Source organism: Saimiri boliviensis, chromosome 4 (assembly GCF_048565385.1).
Source record: "Saimiri boliviensis isolate mSaiBol1 chromosome 4, mSaiBol1.pri, whole genome shotgun sequence".
Taxonomy (NCBI): domain Eukaryota; kingdom Metazoa; phylum Chordata; class Mammalia; order Primates; family Cebidae; genus Saimiri; species Saimiri boliviensis.
The window spans coordinates 134,994,275-135,019,608 of record NC_133452.1 but is presented as its reverse complement, the minus strand read 5'-3'; the positions used below and the strand labels follow the sequence as shown (position 1 = coordinate 135,019,608).

The window sequence follows — 25,334 nt, the reverse complement described above, 5'->3', positions numbered from 1 at the left end:
CCCCCCATGGTGTTCTAATGATGGTGAGTGAATTCTCATGAGATTTGATGGTTTTATAAGGGCTTTCCCCTTCACTCTGCATTTCCCTCTCCTACCACCACGTGAAGGAAGTGTCTGCTTCCACTTCTGCCATGATTATAAGTTTCCTGGGGCAGCCTTCTCAGCCATGCAGAACTGTGAGTCAATTAAACCTCTTTCCTTTATAAATAACCCAGTCTCAGGTATTTCTTTATAGCACTGTGAAAATAAGCTAATACAACTTCTAACAGATAGAGTAATGATGACATAACAGTTTGTGACACTGGATGTAGAACATAAAACTCACTGTGGCTTCTACTTTCTCTCTCTCTGACTCTGGGATCATGAGCTCTGGGGGAAGCCAGCTGCTGTGCTATAAGCTGCCCTGCAGGAAGGTCCATGTGGCTAAGAACTGAGGCCTTCTGAGACCAGACAACAAGAAACTAGACCTTTTCCAACAGCCATGTGACTGAGCCATGTTTCATGTGAATCCTCAGCCCCAGTGAAACACTCAGATGATGCAGCCCTTGGCTGACAACTGGACTACAGCCTTGTGAGAGGAACTGAGCCAGAAGCACTCAGGGAAACCTCTCCTAGATTCCTGACTGTTTGAAACTGTGGGAGATGATGAATATTTGTTGTTCTGAGCTGCTAAGTTTTACATAATTCGTTATGCAATAGTAAATAACTAATTTTCACAACAAAGTATGTATTATTACACACTAATTTGCATTTGCTCTAAATTTATCATCATCATCATTATTATTTTTGAGACAGGGTCTCATTCTGTCACCCAGGCTGGAGTGCAGTGGCATGATGACCATGCACTGCCGTGTCGACCTCCTGGGCTCAAGGGATCCTGTGACCTCAGCCTCCGGAGTAGCTGGGACTACAGGCATGAACTACCATGCCTCGCTAATTTTCTAATTTTTTTTTTTTTTTTTTTTTTTTTTTTTTTTTTTTTTTTAGAGATGAGGGTTTGACCATATTTCCCAGGCTGATCTTGAACTTCTGGAGTCAACAAATCTGCCTTCCTCTACTTTCCACAGTACTAATATTGCAGGTGTGAGCCACCACACCAGGCCTAAATTAACTAAGCTATTAAACATGTAACTTAGTTGTAAAAGGTAAGGAGAATTTCCATGGCTGAAGAGGATGTATTTTATTACCGTTCACAATAATCACTTTACTTTAACTTCAATTTCCTACTGTGTCTCAATTAAACACAAAAGGAAGATCCAACACTTGCTAGGGTGATTCTGTGATGGCCCCCAACAACCACCTCCTGATCATTCACCTTCCCCCAGTTATTCAACCAACTCTAATGTAGGTGCTGCTGTGAAGGGATTCAGCAGATATAGTTAAGGGTGTCAATTAGTTGACTTTATGCTGAGTTTATTCTGAGTGGACTGTCCTAACCAGGTGAACCTGGGAAAGGACTAGGTTCTTCCTGAGCATAGAGATTCACAGTGTGAGAGGGATTCAGCATGAGGGGTTTCCTCCACAGTGGGCTTTGAAAATGAAGGGGCTGTGTAGGCAAGAATGCTGATGGGCACCAGAAATTGAACACAGCCCTCCCTGTTCTCTACCTTGACAGCCAGCAGGGAACAGGAACCTCAGTCTTACAACTGCCAGAAACTGCATTCTGTCATCTCTGTATAAGCCTGAAAGAGGATTCAAAATGAAAACACAGCTTTGAGAAGTCCAGAACGGAGATTCCATCCACATCTTGCCCAGACTTCTGACTAAGGAACTATAAACAGCTCAATGGGTGTCGTTTGGCCAGGAGTGGTAGTGCACGCCTGTGATCCTAACATTTGAGGAGCTGACACAGGGGGATCACTTGCAGCTAGGAGTTTGAGACCAGCCAGGATAATGTAGTGAGACACTTGTCTCTACAATTTTTTTTTTTTTTAAATTAGCTGGGTGTGGTGGCACTTGCCTGCTCTTCTAGCTGCTCTGAAGACTGAGGCAGTAGGATCCCTTGAGCCCAGGAGTTTGAGGCTGCAGTGACCCATGATCATGTGACTGCACTTTACCCTGTATGACAGAGGGAGACTCTGTCTCTAAAAATAAATAAATCAACAATAAATGGGCATTGTTTAAGGCAAATATTTGCGAAACTTTGTTACTCAGTCTTATAAAATTCATTTACAGGCTCAACAGACTCACGAAATAAATTGATGAATTGATATGCACACTAGTTACATAAAATAAAATGTCTTAACTTGGTTAGTGTTTTACATTTTGTAATTTTCTGTGGTCCATTTTAATACACTCATGTTTCAATCACTCAGTCAACAAAAATTAATTTAGTGCCTACACTGAACCGGGTATGCCCTCATATATTCACGTGCCTGACATTCCAAAGCTTCAAGATTGAGGAGTTTTTTTTTTTTTTTTTTTTTTTTTTGAGACGGAGTTTCGCTCTTGTTACCCAGTCTGGAGTGCAATGGCGTGATCTCGGCTCAGGGCAACCTCTGCCTCCTGGGTTCAGGCAATTCTCCTGCCTCAACCTCCTGAGTAGCTGGGATTACAGGCATGTGCCACCATGCCCAGCCACTTTTTTGTATTTTTAGTAGAGACGGGGTTTCACCATGTTGACCAGGATGGTCTCGATCTCTTCACCTCGTGATTCACCCGCCTCGGCCTCCCAGCGTGCTGGGATTACAGGCTTGAGCCACCGCGCCCGGCCAATTGAGGTGTTTTATGTGGAGAAATGACAAACTCTGATTCACAGTAGCAGGATCACTACGGAGAGAAGTCACATAGCAGGTAATGGTACAGTGCTAGAGCCACTATTCGGGAGTGACAGCGTGGTGGGGAATAAAGGGAGAGGAAGGGCTGAGGGATGAGAAGGATGGAGGGAAGGGCTGGAGAAGCAGGAAAGAATTGGAAAGCAGTAGAATTCTTAGTTTTGAACACATTGTTTTGCAGATTTTTAACACATCCATCTACAGAGCCTAGCAGGGTGTTCTTCGTAGTTGGCCTTTAATACCTTATGTAGGTCTGCCTAAAAGCTAATTGTTTCTTATATTAATCAGGTTTAAAAAATACTGAGTGTTCCTATAAAATAAGCACACCACTTAGATGTGGACACTTCCTAAAAACAGGCAATACATGAGCACTGGTGAGGGGCATTGTGACTGCATTGAACACTTGAGATTGTGAGGTGAATGAAGTCTGTACCGGCTCCTGGTTGCAACATACGTAACACAGTGTGATGCTTTGTACTGCGGAGATGTCCTGGACTCACACAGAAACTCAGGGCTATGGAGTAAAGGTAAATTTAAAATACAACAATCAGGAGTCACAGATACATTGTCTGGGAAAGTGAAACAGGAACTTTATGAGTCCTGTTCTAATGCTTTTAGACACATTTATATATCAAGGGGCCAAAGTCACATTTTTTTTTTTTACCAATTAGGTTCCTGATCATTCAGGAGTTATCAAGATTTTGTTACCCACTGTAGTTAATAAACAAAAAGCAAACTGGTCTCTATGCTATCTCATGCTCTCAGGCAAAACTTTTCCAGATTTGAACAACAACAAAAAACCCTGTCTCTACACCTCCATTCCCAGGGCGAGTTCACTCTCCGGCAGCAAGTTTCCTGGAGTGAGTTTTGTTCTAGCAGAGTCCAGGGGGACAGGTAAGGAGTGGGAGTCAGGAAGTCCAGTTCAGGGACGGAGATACGGGATGAAAAGTGGAGGGAGAGGGACGCGGCCCATGCTGAGGGTTTTTCTCTGGTTTCTCAGTAGCTCCTGGGCCAAGACTCAGGAAGACATTGAGACAGAGCGCTTGGCACAGGAGAAGCGGGGTCAGGGCGAAGTCCCAGGGCCTCAGGGGTGGCTCTGACGGTCTCGACCCCGACGGCAGTGTATGGATTGGGGAGGCGCAGCGTTGACGGTCCCCGACAGCTGCAGTTTCCCTTCCTCTCCCAAACTGTGTCGGGTTCTTCTTCCTGGATACTCATGACGCGAACCCAGTTCCCACTCCCATTGGGTGCCGGGTTTCTAGAGAAGCCAATCAGCGTCGCCGCGGTCCCGGTTCTGAAGTCTCCAGTCACCCACCCCGACTCCGATCCTTCCCAGACGCCGAGGATGAGGTCATGGCGCCCCGAACCCTCCTCCTGCTGCTCTCGGGGGCCCTGGCCCTGACCGAGACCCGGGCGGGTGAGTGCGGGGTCGGGAGAGAAACGGTCTCTGCGGGGAAGAGCGAGGGGCCGCCCGACGGGGGCGCAGGACCCGGGGAGCCGCGCCGGGAGGAGGGTCGGGCGGGTCTCAGCCCCTCCTCGCCCCCAGGCTCCCACTCCCTGAGGTATTTCGACACCGCCGTATCCCGGCCCGGCCGCGGGGAGCCCCGGTACATCTCCGTGGGCTACGTGGACGACACGCAGTTCGTGCGGTTCGACAGCGACGCCGCGATTCCGAGGGTGGAGCCGCGGGCGCCGTGGATGGAGCAGGAGGGGCCGGAGTATTGGGAACAGCAGACACTGATCTCCAAGGCCGCTGCACAGATTAACCGAGTGAACCTGCGGATCGCGCTCGGCTACTACAACCAGAGCGAGGCCGGTGAGTGACCCGGCGCGGGTACAGGACACGACCCCTCCCCACTTCCCACCGACCGCCCGGGTTGCCCCGAGTCTCCGGGTCCAAGATCCCCCCGATTCTGCGGGACCCGCCCAGCCCCTAGACCCGGAACAAACTGTCGCCTTTACCCGGTTTCATTTTCAGTTTAGGCCAAAATCCCCACGGGTTGGCCGGGGGCGGGGCTCGGTGGGCGGGGCTGACCGCGGGGGCGGGGCCAGGGTCTCACACCTTCCAGAGGATGTTTGGCTGCGACCTGGGGCCGGACGAGAGCCTCCTCCGCGGGTATAACCAGTTCGCCTACGATGGCGAGGACTACATCGTCCTGAACGAGGACCTGCGCTCCTGGACCGCTGCGGACATGGCGGCTCAGATCACCCAGCGCAAGTGGGAGGCGGCCAATGTGGCGGAGCAACAGAGAGCCTACCTGGAGGGCGAGTGCCTGGAGTGGCTCCGCAAATACCTGGAGAACGGGAAGGAGACGCTGCAGCGCGCGGGTACCAGGGACCAGGGGGAACCTCCCTGATAGCCTATGGACCTCCCAGGATGGTCTTGCAGAAGGAGGAGAGGAAAATGGAACCAACACTAGAATATCACCCGTCTCCCCCCACCTCCCATCCCCCAGTCCTGAGGGAGAGGAATCCTCCTGGGTTTCCAGATCCTGTACCAGAGAGTGAATATGAGGGCCTGCCCTGTTCTCTGATACAATTAAGGGTTGCAGTCTCTGAGGGAAAGGAGGGGAAGAAGTCAATCCCAGGAATACTGATCAGGGGTTCCCTGTGACCCCACAGCAGTGCTGGGCACCAGGATTTTTCTCTCCTGCCTTGTCCTCTTTCTCACATTCAATGTGTGTGGGGGTTTGACTCCAGCTCCTCTGAGTCCCTTGGCCTCCACTCAGATAAGGGCCAGAAGTCCCAGTTCCCCCCTTTAGACTAGAACTTTCCAAGGAACAGGATATTATCCCAGGTGCCTGTGTCCAGGCTGGTGTCTGTGTTCTGTGCTCCCTTCCCTATCCCAGGTGTCCTGCCCATTCTCAGGATGGTCACATGGGAGCTGCTGGGGTGTCCCATGAGAGATGCTAAGTGCCTGAATTTTCTGACTCTTCCCTGCAGAGCCCCCCAAGACACATGTGTCCCATCATCCCATCTCTGACCATGAGGCCACCCTGAGGTGCTGGGCCCTTGGCTTCTACCCTGCGGAGATCACACTGACCTGGCAGCGGGATGGGGAGGACCAGACACAAGACATAGAGCTGGTAGAGACCAGGCCCACGGGGGATGGAAACTTCCAGAAGTGGGCGGCTGTGGTGGTGCCTTCTGGAGAGGAGCAGAGATACACATGTCATGTGCAGCATGAGGGGCTGTGCGAGCCCCTCACCCTGAGATGGGGTAAGAAGGGGATGGGGTGTCATGTCTCTTAGGGAAAGCAGGAGCCCCTCTGCAGCACTTCAGCAGGATCAGGGCTGGGACCTGGGATCAGGGCCCCTCACCTTCTCCTCCTTTCCCAGAGCCGTCTTCCCAGCCCACCATCCCCATCGTGGGCATCACTGCTGTCCTGGCTGTCCTTGGAGCTGTAGTCACTGGAGCTGTGGTCGCTGCTGTGATGTGGAGGAAGAAGAGCTCAGGTGAGGAAGGGGTGAGGAGTGGGGTCTGAGATTTCTTGTCCCACTGAGGGTTCCAAGCCCCAGGTAGAAGTGTACCCTGCCTGGTTACTGGGAAGCATCATCCACACTCATGAGCCGACCTAGTCTGGGCCCTGTGTGCCAGCACTTACTCTTGTGTAAAGCACCTGTGACAATGAAGGACAGATGTGTCACCTTGATGATTGTGGTGATGGGACCTGATCCCAGCAGTCACAGGTATCACAAGGGAAGGTCCGTGCTGAGGACAGTCCTTAGGAGGGCAGTTGGTCCAGGACCCACACCTGCTTTCCTTGTTTTTCCTGATCCTTCCCTGAGTTTGCAGTCACAAATTTCTGGAAACTTCTCAGAGGTCCAAGACTAGAAGATCCTCTAGAACCTCATGGCCCTGCCACCTTTCTGACCCCTCACAGGATGTTTTCTTCCCACAGATAAAAAAGGAGGAAGCTACTCTCAGGCTGCAAGTAAGTATGAAGGAGGCTGATCCCTGAGATCGTTGGGATATTGTGGTCGGGAGCCCATAGGGGAACTCACCCAGCTCGCAATTCCTCCTCTAGTGGCGTTTCCTGTAGGCTCTGACCAGGTTCTGTTTTTGTCTTACCCCAGGCAGCGACAGTGCCCAGGACTCTGATGTGTCTCTCACGGCTTGTAAAGGTGAGACCCTGGGGGTGGGTGGGCTGATGTGTGTGGGTTGTTGGGGGGAACAGTGGGCACAGCTGTGTTATGGGGTTTCTTTGACTTGGATGTATTGAGCTAGTGATGAGTTGTTTAAAGTATGACTGATAAAAATTTCTTCTTGAATTTTTTTTTATAGTGTGAGACAGCTGCCTTGTGTGGGACTGAGAAGCAAGATTTATCCACACCTTCGGTTTGTGACTTCTAGAACCCTGACTTCTCTTACTGCAAAGGCATGTGAATGTGTCTGTGTCCCTGTAGGCATAATGTGAGGAGGTGGGGAGACCAGCCCAGCCCCGTGTCCACCATGACTCCTTCCCCATGCTGACCTGCCTTCCTTCCCCGGTCACCTTTCCTGTTTAGAGACCTGGGCTGTGATGTCTCCATTTGTGTCTCAACTTCATGGTGCACTGAGCTGTGTGCTATAGCTGGCCTAGAGTTAGAGCCTGAACAACACCATTTTATAAAAGACAAAGCTGTTTTTAAAATAAGTTTTAACGGCTGCCCCATTCTCCTCACAATAACTGCTGGCCTTGTCTTCTGTAAATAAAACTGCTAGTTTGCTTTGTAAAATGCCCACTATGTAAAGCTGCTTACCTTTTCTCATCAGTAACTGCCAGAATTGCTAGCCTTTGCTTACCAGTAATGACCAGAATAAGCAGCCCAAGCTAATTTCATCCTGGCCCCTGCGACTTGTAATAAGTAACTAAGATGTGTTATTTCCACCACTACCCAGACAATGTGTAAACTAATGCTTATCTTGACTTCTGTAAGCCACTTAGGTAACTGTCGGAGTGACAACAAGTCCCCTAGCCCTTGGAATGTCCAGAGACCCACACCCTCCTCTCTGCCCGGGAGGTGATTTACGGAATCCTCTGGCCCTCAGATTGTCTGAATCCCTTCACCCCCACCCCCGCCCCACACCCTCACCCCGGAGGTGGGCATAAAAAGGTCTTGTCACCCTCCTTTCAGGGCCATGGGTTGGAGAGACGTGAGTCCTCTGTGATCGCTGGCAATAAAGACCCTGCAATTTGGCATACTTTTGTCTTGGTGTTAATTTTATACTCAATCCAATACTTCACTGTAACTTCTTACTTTCCTATTAAAATTAGAATCTGAATATAATTTACTTCTTCAAATTATTTCTATGAGAGATTGATGGGTTAATTAAAAGAAAAGATGACTGAAATTTGAGAGACAAAATAAATGGAAGATCTGAGAACCTTCCACAGTCCACGTGTTTCTTGTGCTGATTTGTTGCAGGGGAGGGAGTAGATGGGGTTGTGCCCAGTGGGTGCTCAGACCACTGTGGGCTTTATGTGGTCACTGCTTTGTTTGTCATCTTTGCTGCTCCACTGTCCTTAGCCCTTCAGTAGACCCTTGCTTGTCCCACCACAACCTGTGATCACAGGGACTTGGATGTCACCTATGGTGGTCGCTGTACATAAAAGTCCTTGTAGTATCAGGAGACACATTTTCAGTCCCCTGTTCCTCTTGCCGTCCTTCCAGGTTCTCTTCCTGGATTGTATTTTTTATCTTTTCCCCAAACTTTTTTTTTTTTTTTTTTTTTTTTTTTTTTGAGACGGAGTTTCGCTCTTGTTACCCAGGCTGGAGTGCAATGGCGCGATCTCGGCTCACCGCAACCTCCGCCTCCTGGGTTCAGGCAATTCTCCTGCCTCAGCCTCCTGAGTAGCTGGGATTACAGGCACACGCCACCATGCCCAGCTGATTTTTTGTATTTTTAGTAGAGACGGGGTTTCACCATGTCGACCAGGATGGTCTCGAACTCTCGACCTCGTCATCCACCCGCCTCAGCCTCCCAAAGTGCTGGGATTACAGGCTTGAGCCACCGCGCCCGGCTTCCCCAAACTTCTTAAAGCAGATTCTGAAACTTGCAGAGAGGAGGACTCCTGTAGTTTCTCATCGTAGGTAACTTTCTGTTGGAACTCCTTCTGCTCTCTCTCCTACTCTTCTTCCTGCCCTGAGTTGTAGTGATCCTAGTGCTGCCTCCAGTCCAAACCCATGAATTTATAAAGCAGAGTCTGACTTAGATTCATGTGTGGTTGGAAAATTGGAGCCATAAGCCTAGGGTTATCTTTCCTGAAAAGAAAAATATGGTCGTGTGCTGCAGCGTGCAGGAGGGTTGGTGTGGGAGGAGGGAGGGAGGGAGGGAGGGCACACACGCAGCCCTGGTGAGAAAAGCTCTGGCAGCACTGATGTCAGTGTGAGATGATGTTGTTCTGTAGCTGCCACAAAACAGCATTTGGCCTGAGGCTACATTAATAAAGATATTGCCTTTAGAATAGGGAGGTGCCCTTCAGTGATCATTTATTCAACTGACATTTGTTTTCTGCTAGGTATATGACTATTTTCGCATTTAGAAAACATCATTAAAGTAAACAGGAAAATTTCTAGCCATCTGGTGTATATGTTCTAGATGCAAGCTTGTCCAACCTGTGGCTCACAGGCTGCATGTGGCCCAGGACAGCTTCGAATGTGAGGACGTTTTTGCTTATCTGTGATGGCAGATATCATGAAAATTATGAACTTATTTTTTTTTAATTTCTTTGATTTTTTTTCTGCTCATCAGCTGTCATTAGTGTATTTTACGTGTGGCTCAAGACAATTCTTCACATGTGGTCCAGGGAAGTGAAAACATTGGGCACCTCTGTAGGCAGATGATAGATACAGTATAAGCAGAGTAAGAGCAGAAAATGCTTGAGTTAGAAGGTCTCAAGTGGTGTGGGGCAGTTGATCCAGAGTGTGGGCTGTGGGGACAGGGGGGTGGCTGCTGTGCTGGGATGTCAGCATGGGCCTTGTTGCAAATGTGACCTTTGAGTGAAGATTTGAGTGATGTGAGGAGCTGTCCCCAAGGATGACTGGGAAAGCTCTTCAGGCAGGAACCTTCAGTGCAGATGCACTAGGGCAGGAGTGTCTGTGTTCCTGGAAGGAGGAAGAGGCCAGAAGGACTGGACAGAGAGAAACTGAAATGAGGTCAGAGGTGTGGCCAGAGCAGGGAGGCCTGGAGGGTGTGGGAAGGGTTTTGACCTTTGCTGTGAATGACATGGGGAGTCAGAGAACAGTTTTGAAAAGTGGGACATGGTGGGACTTATACTTTGAAAGCTTCTCTCTGGCTGCTGTGCTGAGAACAGAATTGGGATGTGGGGGACAAGTGAGGCAGTAGGGAATCGGTGGGGAAGGAGAGCAGTATTCCAGGATGGAGATGCTGGTTACCTTGACTGGGGTGTGAGCAGGGGAAATGGTGGGAAGTGATGAGATTCCGGATGAATTTGAAGATGGACTTCACAGCATTTGCTAATGGATTGTATCTGTGGTGTGAGAAAGAAGAATCAAGGACACCCACAGTGTTGGACTGAGTGAGTAGAAGGGTGGAGCTGCTGTCAGTGGAGATGGGGAGACTCTGGCAGGAGCATACGGAGGAGAGGGCATCACAGGCATTCAGCGGAGGAGACATCTACGAGGAGTGCAGGTAAGGGGCCCGGATGCCTCTGCAGCTACAGCTTCACCATCCAGTTACTCTCCTGCTTCCACCCTCTGTGTCTCAGAGCCAGAGCACTGATTCTCCCTGGGCTGTCTGCACAGGTAGGTGGAAGTCAGGGAAGTTATGGTCTGTCGGTTATAAGAAGTCATGGATTACTGTGGTTTCTCAGATAATTAAATAAGTAATAAGAGAAGTTGTAACTAGAATATTTATTCAGAAGACTACAATAATGCAACCTTTTTATTCATCTAAAGAAGGCAACAGAAGAAAAATAGTTGAGCCAAAAAGACATAATGTTAGAAGGCAACAAATGACAATGTACAGACTTAAACCCACTGAGGTCAACAATGACATTAAACATAATGGACTCACACACTCCAATGACAAGAGGAATAGTGCAGAGGTGGAAAAATAAGTCTATATATAAATAACTGTAGGCTGTTTGCAAAAGCCATAATTTCAGTAGAAGGTACAGAAAAGCCAAAAGTAAAAGGATAGAAAAGAAATATCAGACACACATGCATGAAAACCACACAGAGATGGCATTTAGAAAAGTTAGAGGACATGGATCTTGTGAAACACAGAGTCCATGTAGACAGCTCACAATGTCTTCACTTTTTTTCAGAAATAGGGTCTGTTGGGCAGGCTGAAATGCATTGGTGATATCATACCTTACTGTCACCTCAAACTCCTGGGCTCAAGCAATTCTCCTGCCTCAGCCCTCTGAGTAGCTAGGACTACAGGTGTGTGCCCCCACAACTGGCTATAATGTCTAATTTTCTCATCTGATGTGGTATGATCAAGGAAGCAATATCATGCCATGTATTTGGCTTGCAGTAGGTATACAACAAATATCAGGGGAATGAAGAAATAAAACCACTTAGTAGTTCAAGCCATGTCCACATCTATATTTGACAGATGAGGAACAACATCTCAAACAAGTAAAGTAAAATAACTGGATTTACATCATCCAGATCAGAATCAATAACACATTCCTTGTGCTAAAGGAATCAGAGCTCTACTAAAGTCATAGCAGGTATCATGAAATTGCTACTAGGATTGGAACTCACACATTTCAAGATATACTAAACAAAGAGTGTGCAAGGATTAACTGAATGCAGAGATAAAGGAAGAAAATGGATTTGTTTAAAAGATGGACAGAATCCTTTTAAAGTGGCCTTATGTGGACCAAAGCATAAGGCCCACAGATCATGTCATAGATTAGATGAAGTGTCAGATGGGAAAGTGCCTAAGTGCAGCTTCCAGACCCAAAGGAGACCTCAAAACCCTGGGACATTTTCAGTTGTCGTATTGTGATTGGTGAGAGGGGGTGAGTGGGGTGCTGCTGGCAAACCTCCCACAGTGCACAGGACAGCCCACTCCGCAAGGAACTCTCTGTCCCAAATTGTTAATAGTGCTGCTGTTGAGAAACCCACCCCAGAGTTAAGGGCTGTAACGTCCTCTCCGTTTAACAGATGAAGAAACTGAGGCACCGGGAGGGAAAGTGTCAGTAGGACCAGAGCTGCAGGTTGAATCCAGGCCAGCTGGCTGCAGGGTCATGGCTCCCTGGTTAAATCAGGGACCCAGGAGCCCACCGCAAACAATCCCAGTTGCGCCGATCGTCTGTGGGCGCCCCCTGGTGTTGGTACTGGGCCTGTGACTAAATGAGCAGGGAGTTACTCCTTCAGCCTCTCCAGATTTCAAGCCAAGACTAAAGCTCCGAGAAAATAAGGTTCACCTTAATTACCTCTCCACCCCTGTTTTTCCCAGTCCCAGGCAGTTTCCTCCCTCGACTCCATCAACATCGTCACCTGCCTGACGCACAGCACCTACCATGTGAGGAGTGAAAAGGTCCCAGGACTAAAGGACAAGGGTAGGTTCAATCCCAGCCATCCCTCCCCTCCCAGAGCTCTAGCTCTGTGCCCGTCGTGCTTAGGCTCTTAACCTGGGGCCCAGGAACCCACTCTCCCATGACACTGCATGCAGAGTGATGTTATGTGCACACGTGACTTCATTACAGGACATTGGATATTAATACTCAGCAGGACAGCTGGAGTTCAAGACACCATTTTTCTTCCAAAGGGTGGAGCTGGAGGGAGGCCCTAACTCCGAATCTTCTACCACGGCTAGTGAAGTTCTAAAAAGAAGTGCAAGTGGCCGGGCGCGGTGGCTCAAGCCTGTAATCCCAGCACTTTGGGAGGACGAAGCGGGTGGATCACGAGGTCAAGAGATGGAGACCATCCTGGTCAACGTGGTGAAACCCCATCTCTACTAAAAATACAAAAAATTAGCTGGGCATGGTGGTGCGTGCCTGTAATCCCAGCTACTCAGGAGGCTGAGGCAGGAGAATTGCCTGAACCCAGGAGGCGGAGGTTGCGGTGAGCCGAGATCACGCCATTGCACTCCAGCCTGGGTAACAAGAGTGAAACTCCGTCTCAAAAAAAAAAGAAGTGCAAGTTACTCAACTTGCTCTGGGGATACAGCAGGAAAGCAGAGTGTTCATGAATTTCAATTTTCATCCAAGAAATACCATTTTGGCAAAATATCCAAGTCACTTTTCTAAGCCCCAGGCAGCAGCTCAAAACAAATAATATACTAAAAGCAAAATCTTAGCCCAGGTGAAATCATTAAAGCTATAAAACTTTGTGAGACCTGTAGTTAGAAAGAAGGACAGTTTAATTTCTGGACAATTTAATTAGACAGGAAACCCCTACTTCATATAGGGATTTTCTTTATCATGAAGGTCCCCTGTAGGGACCTGCTCCCTTCTGCAGTGCATAGTGAGGCCACTTCTGTGTAAAATGACAGACTCTCCTTGGATTTCTGATGCTGACACTTACTACCCACTCTGACTTTGTAGATTCCAATTTCACATTCGACATCTTTCAGTTAATTTTCTATTCTGTTTAAGCAGAGAATTTAAAATTATTTCTGAAGCAGAAAACCAGAGACTTGTTATGTGAGCTCTCACCCCACCCTGTGGCTCTCTTACATAATAAGTATAAGAGATTGCAGGCCAACAGAATTTGTAGCAAGGTAAATATAAACCCTCCATTTCAGCCTATGTTTCAGCTTGTCTGCTGATGTTCCAGTCTTGCTCCAGTCTTAACATTTTAAAATTCACAATTTTACTTGAATTTGATTTAATAAGAAGTAAAATTATTCATTTCTGTTGGATTTGTCAGTGAAAGCCTCCTCAAAACGACTATGGAGGAAAGACAGGTAAATAAATGCTTGACGCTCCCATGTGTTAGTGCTCACTGCATATTATAAATGTAACAGCCCCACTCCAACACATAAGACATCAACAAATGGTGCTGGAGACCTGGACTTCCATGTGCAAAAAACCTGGATTTCCACATGATGCTCAACAAAATTTATACAATCCCATTACACCCTTTTCAAAAAGTGAGTCAGAATGACTCAAAGATCTAACCTTAAGAGTGGGACCTGTAAAACCCTTAAGAAAGGCTGGGTGTGGTGGCTCATGTCTGTAATCCCAGCACTTTGGGAGGCTTAGGCAGGCAGATCACCAGAGGTCAGGAGTTCGATACCGGCCATCATGGTGAAACCCTGTCTCTACTAAAAATAAAAAAAAAAAGAAAAGAAAAGAAAAGAAAAAGAAAAATAGCAGGGCGTGGTGGCAGGCACCTGTAATACCATATACTCGGGAGGCTGAGGCAGGAGAATTGCTTGGAACTGGGAGACAGAGGTTGCAGTGAGCCAAGATCATGCCAGCCTGGGTTACAAGAGTGATAAGTGACACTCTCTGTCTCAAAAAAAAAAAAAAAAAAAATCTTAAGAAAATACTGAGGAAAATCTTATGGACATTAGAATTGCTAGTGGTTTCTTGGCTGATGATCAAAAGTACAAGTAATATAAGAAAAATTGCCAATTAGACTGCATCAAAATTGTAAGACTTTTTTGCATCAAAGGACATTATTAAGAGAGTCAAAAGAAAACGCACAGAATAGGAGGAAATATTTACCCATCATATATCTGATAAAGAATTAATATCCAGAATATGTAAAGAACTATAATTCAGTAATACCAACACAATCTCATTCAAAAATGGGTAAAAGACATGAATAGACAATTCTTCAAAGAAGATATACAATAAGGACACAAAAATAAGGAATGCCAATAAGAACATGAAAACATGCTAAACTTCTCTAGGCCAAGTGTTGGTGAAGATGTGGAGAAATTGGAACACTTGTGCACTGCTGGTGAGAGTGAGCAGTGGTGCAGCCACCATGGAAACAGTATAGTGGTTCCTCAGGAAAGTAAAAATAGAATTACTATATGAGCCAAAAATTCCAATTTTGGGCATATACCCAAAGGAACTGAAAGCAGTAACTCACAAAGATATGTGTACACTGAGGCACATAGCAGCACTATTCCCAATAGCCGAAAGGTGATGCAACCAAGTGTCCATCAGTGGATGACTGGATGAAGAACCCATGGTGGACATGAGCAGGGAATATTATTATTCCAGCCTTAAAAGTGAATAAAATTCTGATTGGATGAACCCTGAAAACACTGTAAGTGAAATGAGCCAGAAATAAAAAAAATGAATATGATATTTTCCTTATATGAGGTAGCTAAAGTAAATTAATTCATAGAAACAGAAAGTAGAATAGAGGTTCCCAGGGGCCGGGGGTAGGAAGAATGGGCAGTTATGGTTTAATGGGAACAGTTTCTGTTTGGGATGATGAAAATATTCTGGACATAAATATTGGTAATTTTACAACAGTGTAAATGTGCTTAATGCCACCAAATTGTACACTGAAAAAATGGTTAGAAGGTTGATTATATGGTATGTATGTTTTATCACAATTTAGAAAAAAAATACATTAACACTGAATCCAATCACAGCTCTCATGGAGATTTTTTATACTGGTGTTTCAATAAGCACATTGCTGTTGTGGAGGGGGGTCCTTGGAGTTCTTATGCCACCATGTCTTTTGGTGTCACTTCTCAGCCACTTTTGAATGGTGTTTATGCATCACAATTCCTCATCTGCTAAGTACTTTCAGGAAAGTTATAAATGTGGCAAAAACTTATCAAGCACCTAACTTATTCTTGATGCTGTACTCTATGGAGTTGATCTCAGAAAAAAAATTAAACTTGGTTGGACCTCATAGATGGCACAGGTGGGGGGTTGGAAGATGGGTAAAGAAATTACAACACAATATATTACACTATTTTATATGACTGAATGCTACATTATTAGCATTTTATAATGACTGTACTGACTTACTTGTACCAATGACTACAAATTAAATATTCTGCTTTCTTTCTCTGTTTCTTTCTTATACATTTATCTGTCTTTGTAAATATTTTTACAGTGGGCATTTTGGAGATAGTCCAACAGTTTCTTTTCTATGACGATGTTCTGTTTTACTCTTATTCATGAAACATGCATTTGCAGGCCCCAGATTTCTAGCTTGGCGTTGGCTTTCTCTCAGCTCTGTGATGATTATGTCTCTTCTGGCTGCTGTGGCTGACAGGGAAAAATTAGTTACCTCTTAACCCAGTTGCTTCTTAGATGACCTGTGTTTCTCCTGTGGCTACCTCTTTTTTGTTATGAATGAGTGTAACTTTTTATTAAGATAAAATTGTTTTTATTAAAGAAATATATGAAATGGTTAAGTATAATCACATAGCACCAAAAGTCTTCTAGTGAAACAGCAGTCCTGCCAGTTGTTCTTTCCAGAGGCAAGCACTTTCCACCCTCTCAGTTTTTCCTTTGGGTAGATACCTTCATGGGTTTCTCCACATTATTATTTTTTTAGTTTTTCAAGTGAATGCGTATATATGAATACACGTAATGTTAAAAAGCCTCTTCAGTTTATAATGCATCCTAACAGTCTCCTGCCCCGTCCCTCCTAATTCTATAGAGCAATGACTTTTAAATCTTTTAGTGATGTCTTCCATTTTTCCCTCACATAACTACTTAGTCATCTCTGGATTATTTTATACATGATATAGTAATTTCTTGATATGACAGATGATGTTTTAGCTCTTACACCATCACTGTCTTCACTCTTCCTCCCATACTGTCCCAAAGCAGTTCTGAGATTTTGAGGCTAAGCAGTCACCACGTCATTGTGACTATATATATTGCTCATTGTTGAGGAAAACCGTGTATTATGCTCTTACTTCCTATCCTGTACTTCTTTCTGTCCTAGAATGAATGATTGCCTAACCAACCCTTCCGCCTTGTTTGATTGTTTTTTACTTTTGCTTTATCTTCAATGAACTTCTTTCCAAATGCTCCAAATCTGGCAATAACCTATTTTTACTATTAAGAGAAGGGATCTCACAATGGTGGCCCAGCTGGTTTGGATGGCTCAAGCCATCCTCTCACTTAGCCTCCTGTGTAGCTGGGACTACAGACATGGGCCATTCCACCCACCTAACCTATTAGTATTTTTATCTTTACTTTTTTTTTTTTTTTTTGAGACGGAGTTTCACTCTTGTTACCCAGGCTGGAATGCAATGGCGCGATCTCGGCTCACCACAACCTCCGCCTCCTGGATTCAGGCAATTCTCCTGCCTCAGCCTCCTGAGTAGCTGGGATTACAGGCACGAGCCACCACGCCCAGCTAATGTTTTGTATTTTTAGTAGAGACGGGGTTTCACCATGTTGACCAGGATGGCCTCGATCTCTTGACCTCGTGATCCACCTGCCTCGGCCTCCCAAAGTGCTGGGATTACAGGCTTGAGCCACCGTGCCCGGCCTACCTTTACTTTTTAAAGCCAGCTCCAAACCTGGAATATTGCTGGTGTTGGATCTTATTTGTTGGATCCATGTCATTCTCTAGTTTGTGTACCCTTTATTTTGCTGGAGTATTTTCTGCAATAGCTTCCAAAGAAAGGGTACAAGGAGAAAACTCCCGAGTCTTTGCTTGCCTAAAAATTTATTATTTTATATTCACCCTTGATTATTTGGCTGAATATAGATTTACTCATTGAAAATAACTTTTGAGAATTCTGAAGGCATGGTCCTATTGTTTTCAGAATCTTTTTCGAGACAGAGTCTCTTCTGTCACCCAGGCTGCAGTGCAGTGGTACAATCATGACTCACTGCGGCCTTGAACTCCCAGGCTCGATTGATCCTTCCATGTCAGCCCCCTGAGTAAACGGGACTACAGGTATGTGCCACAATGCCCAGCCTATTTTTGTATTTTGTGTGGAGATGGGGCCTCACCATGTTGCCCAAGTTGGTCTCAAGTCATCTGCCTGCCTTGGCCTCCCAATGTGCAGGAACCACAGTCATAAGCCACTGTGCTTGGCCAGTTTTTCTTTTATTCTCTCTTCTTTCTTCTCTTCTCAAAGGCATCCCAAACTCAGTGGCCGCAAAACCAAAGTCAGACTCCATCAGAAGATCCTGCTACTTCCCACTTTAAAATGTACCTTAAATCACAAATTCTTACTACATGCAGTCCTTAGGTTCAAAGTACCATCATCCCTCACTTGAACTTAGAATTAGTTCTCCTGCTTCTTTATTTTTTTAATTATAAAATATTTCACATAAACCATGTGTGGCTTTATACTTTTTACTAGATAAAAAGAATGAAGATCTGCTGCATGTGGTGGCTCATGTTTGTAATCCCAGCACCTTGGGAGTCTGAGGCAGGCAGATCACTAGATGTCAGAAGTTCGAGATCAGCCTGACCAACATGGTGAAACCCCATCTCCACCAAAAACACAAAATTAGCCTGGCGTGGTGGTGCATGTCTGTAGTCCCAGCCACTTGGGAGCCTGAGGCAGAAGAATCACTTGAACCTGGAAAAGAGGAGGTTGAGGTGAGCTGAGGTGGTGCCATTGCACTCTGTCTGGGCAACAAGAGTGAAACTTTGTCTTAAAAAAAAATTAAAAAGTATGAAGAGCTTCCATACCTAAACATGGAATTGCCTTAAGTGTTTGGCATTCACTGTTCCTGTGCATGCCTGCAGCTTCTTACTGCAGACACCTGGGACTTGCTATGGAGCAGTTGGAGTACGTTCTGCGCACACACAGGACAGGGAGCTGACAACCAAGGAGTAGGGGGTCAGTACTCCAGCTTTCTCCCCTCCGTGTCCCTGTATCTCAGCAGTGTGGAGCTTGTTACCGATGAGAACCCGCTCGCTGACTTTAAACTGGTTTTCCTACCTTCTCAGTTCCATTTCTCCATACCTCAATTGATGATTTCTGGTATGATTTAGCAAATAAACTGCTTTCACTGAAATGTCAGTCTTGGAACCTGCTTTGGGTTTCCCAATTAAAGACAGAAATATATTCATTTTCCCATCACTGGACTTCCAGGTTGTTTTCAGCTTTTCTTTTCTTTTTTTCACATTCATGCTAATATATTTCATAATACATGACAGATATCATAATAATATATTTCCCAATTTAAAAGGTTAAAACTATGTAAGAGTAAGATGTTTTAAAAATGTAATTCCAGGCCCTAAAAATCTTCTGGTTAAATATCAGGATAGACCAAAGACATTTTCAGACACACAGGTCTTAAAAACTTTCTTTCTCATGTACATTATTAGAAAGCTAATGAATGCAGAAAATTAGACAACTGCAGGGGACAGTTTGGAAATGAATTAAGAATAAGAACATGGAGCCCTTTCCTTTTGCAGCCATCCCTGAAGTGGAAGTGGCCAAAATAAAGTTCAATCCCTTTGTGACTTCTGACCGAAGCAAGAACCACAAAAGGCATTTCAATGTACCTTTCCACATTCGCAGGAAGAGTATGTCTTCCTCTCTTTCCAAAGAGCTGAGATAGAAGTACAATGTTCGATCCATGCCCACCCAAAAGGATGATGAAGTTCAGGTTGTACGAGGACACTATAAAGGTCAGCAACTTGGCAAAGTAGTCCAGGTTTACGGAAGAAATGTCATCTATACTGAATGGGTGCAGTGGGAAAGGCTAATGGCACAACTGTCCATGTAGGCATTCACCCAGCAAGGTAGTTATCCCTAGGCTAAAACTGGGCAAAGACCACAAAAAGAGTTTTGAACAGAAAGCCAAATCTCCCCAGGTAAGAATAGAAAAGAGCAAATACAAAGAAGAAACAATTGAGAAGATGCAGGAATAAAGTAGTCTTGTAAGGTTTAAAACTTGAAAACAAAACATACTGAAAATGGAAAAACTATTAACTACAGAAAAAAATTATAGAAAAAAACAGAATGGCAACCACTGCACAATACATGGCTCAGAAATGAATGGTATTGAAATAGTCAAAATAAATGTGAGAAAATATTCTAAGACAAAAATCATAAATTTTATTAGAAGAGGGCCACTGGGTAAAGGTTGTTCCAAATTCTGATTTTCCAAAGTGAGACATGATTTTATAATAATAATGCTTCAAATTAAAAAATCAAAAATTATTAGAATGTGATTTAGCAACTCTAAAAGACCTGAAAATTTCAACGTGGCTACCTCTGAAAAGCTGGCAAAAGTGGTTAAAAAGAATTCAAATAAATGCTGTAAACAATAATTGAAACTTTAAATCCAGATTTTAAAAAATTGTGTTTTTGGGCTAGGTGCAATGGTTCAAGTCTGTAACCCCAGCACTTTGGTGAGTCACACACGACACCTGAGGTCAGGAGTTTGAGACCACACTGGCCAACATGGTGAAACTCCATCTCTACTAAAAATTAAAAAAATAGCCACATGCGGTGGTGGGTACCTGTAATCCCAGCCACCTGGGAGGTTGAGGAACAAGAATGACTTGAACACGAGAGGCGGAGGTTGCAGTGAGCCAAGATTGTGCCATTACACTCCAGCCTGGGTGACAGAGTAGAATGGAGACAGAGATATTAAAAAAAAAAAAAAAGAAAAAGAGAGAAAGAGTGAAACAGAGAAGGAAGGAAGGAAGGAAGGAAGGAAGGAGAGATGATCTAGATTACACAGGAAGTACAGATGTCTTTACTTGTTCATGACATGATTATGCAGAAAATCCGATGGAATCTACATAAGAGCTCCTAGAAGTGAGTTTAACAAGCTTATAGGAAATAAGATTAACACACAAAAATCAATTTTCTATATTCTAGCAATGAGCAATTAGAATTGAAATTATCAACATAAAAATATCAAATACTTAAGGGCAAATTTGACAAAAGATGTTAAACACATGTACACTAAAAACTACAAATTTTAGACAATTACATAAAAATTCATGTAATAGACTGGATTCACTCTGAGTTATATCTACTAGCTGACATGTTAAGATGTCAATTTTCTCCATATTAATATAAAAAGATACAACACATAATCCCATCAAAAGCTCACCAGTCTTTCTTCTTAATGCAAGTTTTCCCAAATGCTACATATTTTTGATCTGTTGAAACATATTAATCCCTGAATTAACAGAATAAACCTAAGGAGGAAAATATGGAACTAAGTTAATATGGATTGTGAGCTTAGAGATCAGTTCCCAAAGTGAAGTGAAGGACAGTAGCTGACTGCACTAGAGGGTACCCTGTCTAGTGGGAACAGGAGAACAGATGTTCTACTGCTTGTGTGTGTACAGTATGTGTGTACAGTATGTAAGTGTGTGTGCGGCAGAAGAGGTTGTAAAAGTTTCTCTCTTTTTTTTTTTCAGACGGAGTTTCACTTTTGTCTCCTAAGCTGGATTGCAATGGTATGACTCGGCTCACTGCAACCTCCGCCTTCTGGGTTCAAGCAATTCTCCTGCCTCATCCTCCTGAGTAGCTGGGATTCCAGGCGTGTGTCACCACACACAGCTAATGTTTTTGTATTTTTAGGAGAGATGGTGCTTCACCATTTTGGCCAGTCTGGTTTCAAACTCCTGATCTCAGGTGATCAGCCAACTTTGGCCTCCCAAAGTGCTAAGATTAAAGGTGTGAGCTACCATCTCATTTTCTATAAAACTAAGGTACTCCGGACAAAGATACACTGAATAAAAAATAAAGTTACTTAGAAATACTGAGGTATTCAAAAGGTTAAAAGTCTCTCAACCAATCTCATCTCTGACAGGTAGCCACTGATATCAGTCCCTTGCTTATTCTTTCAAAGACTTCTTATGCATATGCAAGCAAATATAAACATATACATATATATTCTTTCTATCTCTTCACACAAATTTTAGCAAACTACATATGCTTTCCTGCATCTTGCTTTTACCCTTTCACATTGTATCATGGAGACTATCTCATGAAGCAATATCAAGCACTTCACTACATCTTCATCTGTTCAAAGTTTTTGTGGTACTCTATTGTATAGATATGTAAAGATTTTCTAATAGACATTACTTCTTTTGACTGTATTGCTTTTTAACCAGCCCTTTCCTGGTGGACATTTGAATTACTTCTTTCAGAGAAAAATTTGACATTATGTAGCATCATGTGGGAAGGGCGAGGTGATTCCACTCCTGCATGCATATCCTAGGGAAGCTCACATATTCCTGGAACCAGAAAGCAATGTCACAGCATGTTCATTGCAGCAATGTTCATAATAGAGACTATGTAGACATCAGTGAAGAGGAGAAGAGATATATTGTAGCAGATTTCTCCCATTCAATACTGTCCAAAAGTTAAATTAAATGAACTATTTGTATAAACATGGATTGATCTGATAGACCATGTTAACTGAAAAAGCAAGGAAACAAATGATAAAATCAGCAAGAAACAATTTACACGATGTCCAACTGCAAGGGCAGGAGTAGTGGCTTACTTTTGTAATTCTAGTTCTTTGGGAGGCCAAGGTGACCAGATTGCTCAAGCAAGAGTTTGAGACCAGCCTTAGAAACATGACAAAACCCCATCTCTACCAAAAATACAAAATTAACTGGTCATGGTGGCGTGCACCTATACTCCCAGCTACTTGGGAGGCTGAGATGGGAGAATTGCTTAAGCTGGGGAGGTCAAGGCTGAAGTAAGCTGAGACAGCGCCACTGCACTCCAGCCTCAGTGACAGAGCAAGACTCTATAAAAAAAAAAAGTCTAAAAACACGTCAAATAAAGAGATTGCCTAAAACTTATTAAAATATAAAGGCATATTGCAAATTCTAGACACAAACCCACCAGTAAGTAGTTCTTGCTTTGCTCAGTACAGTATTGGATGAAACACGTGCATATTAGAACTGTGGAAAATCAAGGCAATCTACATATATTGCTATAATTTTCTTGTATACTACATATAGGCAATAATATTAAAATGTCACAAATTGGCAAACATGGATGGTGGCTTCATGAACATTTCCTATTAATTCTCTACTCTTTTTTTCCAGCTAGACTACTTCATAATATAATTTGTGAACTAAGTCGACAGGAATTAAACAAAATAAAAAAGGAGTTATAGAGTGTGAGGAAAGCTCCAGAGAGGTAAAGACAGATGGAGAGATGATAATACTGAGCATGTTAACGACCTTCACAGTAACAGATTTCCTGGAGGAGTGTGAACTGAAGACACAATGAAGTGGATAGAAAATAAAAGAGGGATGAAGGAGTGGGGACTCCAAGGAGTAAATGTCGGGTGGGGTGGGCCAGACTTGAGAGGTGCAGTTGTGTTCTGAATATTCTGCTTTAGGTCCAGTACTTAGAGAAAGATAAGTCATATTTATTTGACTTCTTCCACAATCTTTAGAGAAATCTTCTAAAACATAAGAGAAGATATCTGAATGCCAGTAGTCTTCAGGAAAAAATGCTAAATAAAAGCATAGTGAGAAACCACTTAGCATCTATTAGAATGGCTAAAATTCAAACTATTAATGACTATATGTTAGCAAAGATGCTGAGCAATTTGTGCTCTCCTTTTGCCTATAGGAATATGAAGCAACCACTCTGAAAATCAGTTTTGTATTATCCAATACAGTTAAACAGTCTAGTACTCTATGGCTAACATTTTCATTCCTAGATATTTACTCAAAAAAAATGAAGAGTATATCAAAGAATCTCTGTACAGGAATGTCCATAGTTTCTTTATTTGTAATAGTAAAAAACCCAGAAATGCCCCCAACGCACAAAAACTGTGATGCAATCATACAATGGAATACTATCAGCAATAAAATTGAATTAGCTACTGATACATGCAACAACATGGATGGATGACATAGGTATTACACAAATCACAAAAAGCCAGACACAAGAGGGGTGGGGCATGCTACATGAATGGATTTGTGTGAAGTTTTAAAACAGTAAGAACTATGCTGTCATGATAATCATAAGAGGCTGTTGGGGGGAGAGTGAAAAAGGGAACTTTCTGTATCTTGGTCGTGGCATGGGTTATATGACTGTATTTGTCAGTATCCACTGATTAATTTGATAAAGATCAGATCATTTCAGTATATGTAAATGTTATAAGTTTAACATGCTTATAATAAATTTTTGTTGTTAGTAACAAAAAAGGTACTTAAAAATATTAGCAACTGGCCAGGTGCAGTGGCTCATGCCTGTAATCCCAGCAGTATAGGAGGTGGAGGTGGGCAGATCACAAGATCAGGAGATCAAGATCATCCTGGCCAACATGGTGAAACTCTGTCTCTACTAAAAATATAAAAAATTAGCTGAGCATGGTGGTGTGTGCCTGTAATCCCACCTACTCAGAAGGCTGAGGCAGAAGAATCACTTGAACCCGGGAGGTGGAGTTTGCCATGAGCCGAGATTGTGCCACTGCACTCCAGCCTGGTAACAGAGACTCTGTCTCAAATATATATATATATATTTACCACCAAATTTTACAATGCATCAAAACAATACATCATGATCAAGTGAGTTTTATACCTGGCATGCAAGGATGGTTTGACATACATAAATCAAGAAATGTGATATATCACATCAACAGAATGAAGAACAAAAACCATATGATCATCTAAATAGATGCAGAGAAAGCATTTGGTAAAATTCAACATTTCTTCTTAAAAAAGCTTTCAACAAACTAGGTATAGAAGAAATATACTTCATCTTAAAAAAAACTTTCAACAAACTAGGTATAGAAGAAACATACTTCAACATAATAAAGGCCATATATGACAAACTCACAGCTAATTTTATACTGAATAGGGACAAGCTGATAGCCTCTCCTCTAATATCGGGAAGAAGGCAAAGATTCTCACTAGCCAGAGCAATCAGGAAAGAAGAGAAAATAAAGGGCATGTAAATAGGAAAGAAGAAAGTCACATTAGCCTTATTCCCATATAACATGATCCTTTTCTTAGAAAAACCTAAAGATTCCACCAAATGGTTAGAATTACTAAACAAATTTCATAAAATTTCTGGATAAAACCAATATGCAAACTTCCATAGAATTTTTATAAACCAATGGTTTACAATCTGAAAAGCAAATCAAGAAAGCATTACCATTTACAGTAACTACAAAGAAGAAATGATACCTAGGAATCAATTTAACCAAAGAAGTAAAATGAAAACTATGAAACACTGATGAAAGAAATTGAAGAATACATACACAAAAAATTGAAAGAGCTGGGCACAATGATTCTCACATGTAGTCCTAGCACTTTGGGAGGCTGAGGTGGGAATACTGCTTGAGCATATGAATTCAGAACCAGCCTGGGAGACATACTGATACCCTGTCTCTAAGGAAAAAAATTAAAACATATTTCATGCACAGGAATTGGAATAATTAATATTGTTAAAATGTTTATACTACTGAAAGCAATTTATAGGTTTAAAGAAATCTCTATAAAACTGCTAATAATATTCTTCACAGAAATTGAAAACAAATTATAAAATGTATGTGAACTATAAAATATACCAAATAGCCAAAGCAGTCATAAGCAGAAAGAACAAAGCTAGAGGTATAGCTGGGCGTGGTGGCTCATATCTGTAATCCTAGCACTTTGGGAGGTGAAGGTGGGTGAATCACCTGAGCACAGGAGTTTGAAAACAAAGCTAAAGACATCACATTACCTGAATTCAAAATATACTACAAAG

General features: G+C 43.5%; 1 pseudogene; it reads left to right on the top strand.

The window, feature by feature from the left end:
* The first annotated feature begins 3,883 nt into the window (after positions 1-3,883).
* LOC141584360 (saoe class I histocompatibility antigen, A alpha chain-like) lies at positions 3,884-8,044 on the top strand (annotated as a pseudogene).
* The last annotated feature ends 17,290 nt before the right edge of the window (positions 8,045-25,334 follow it).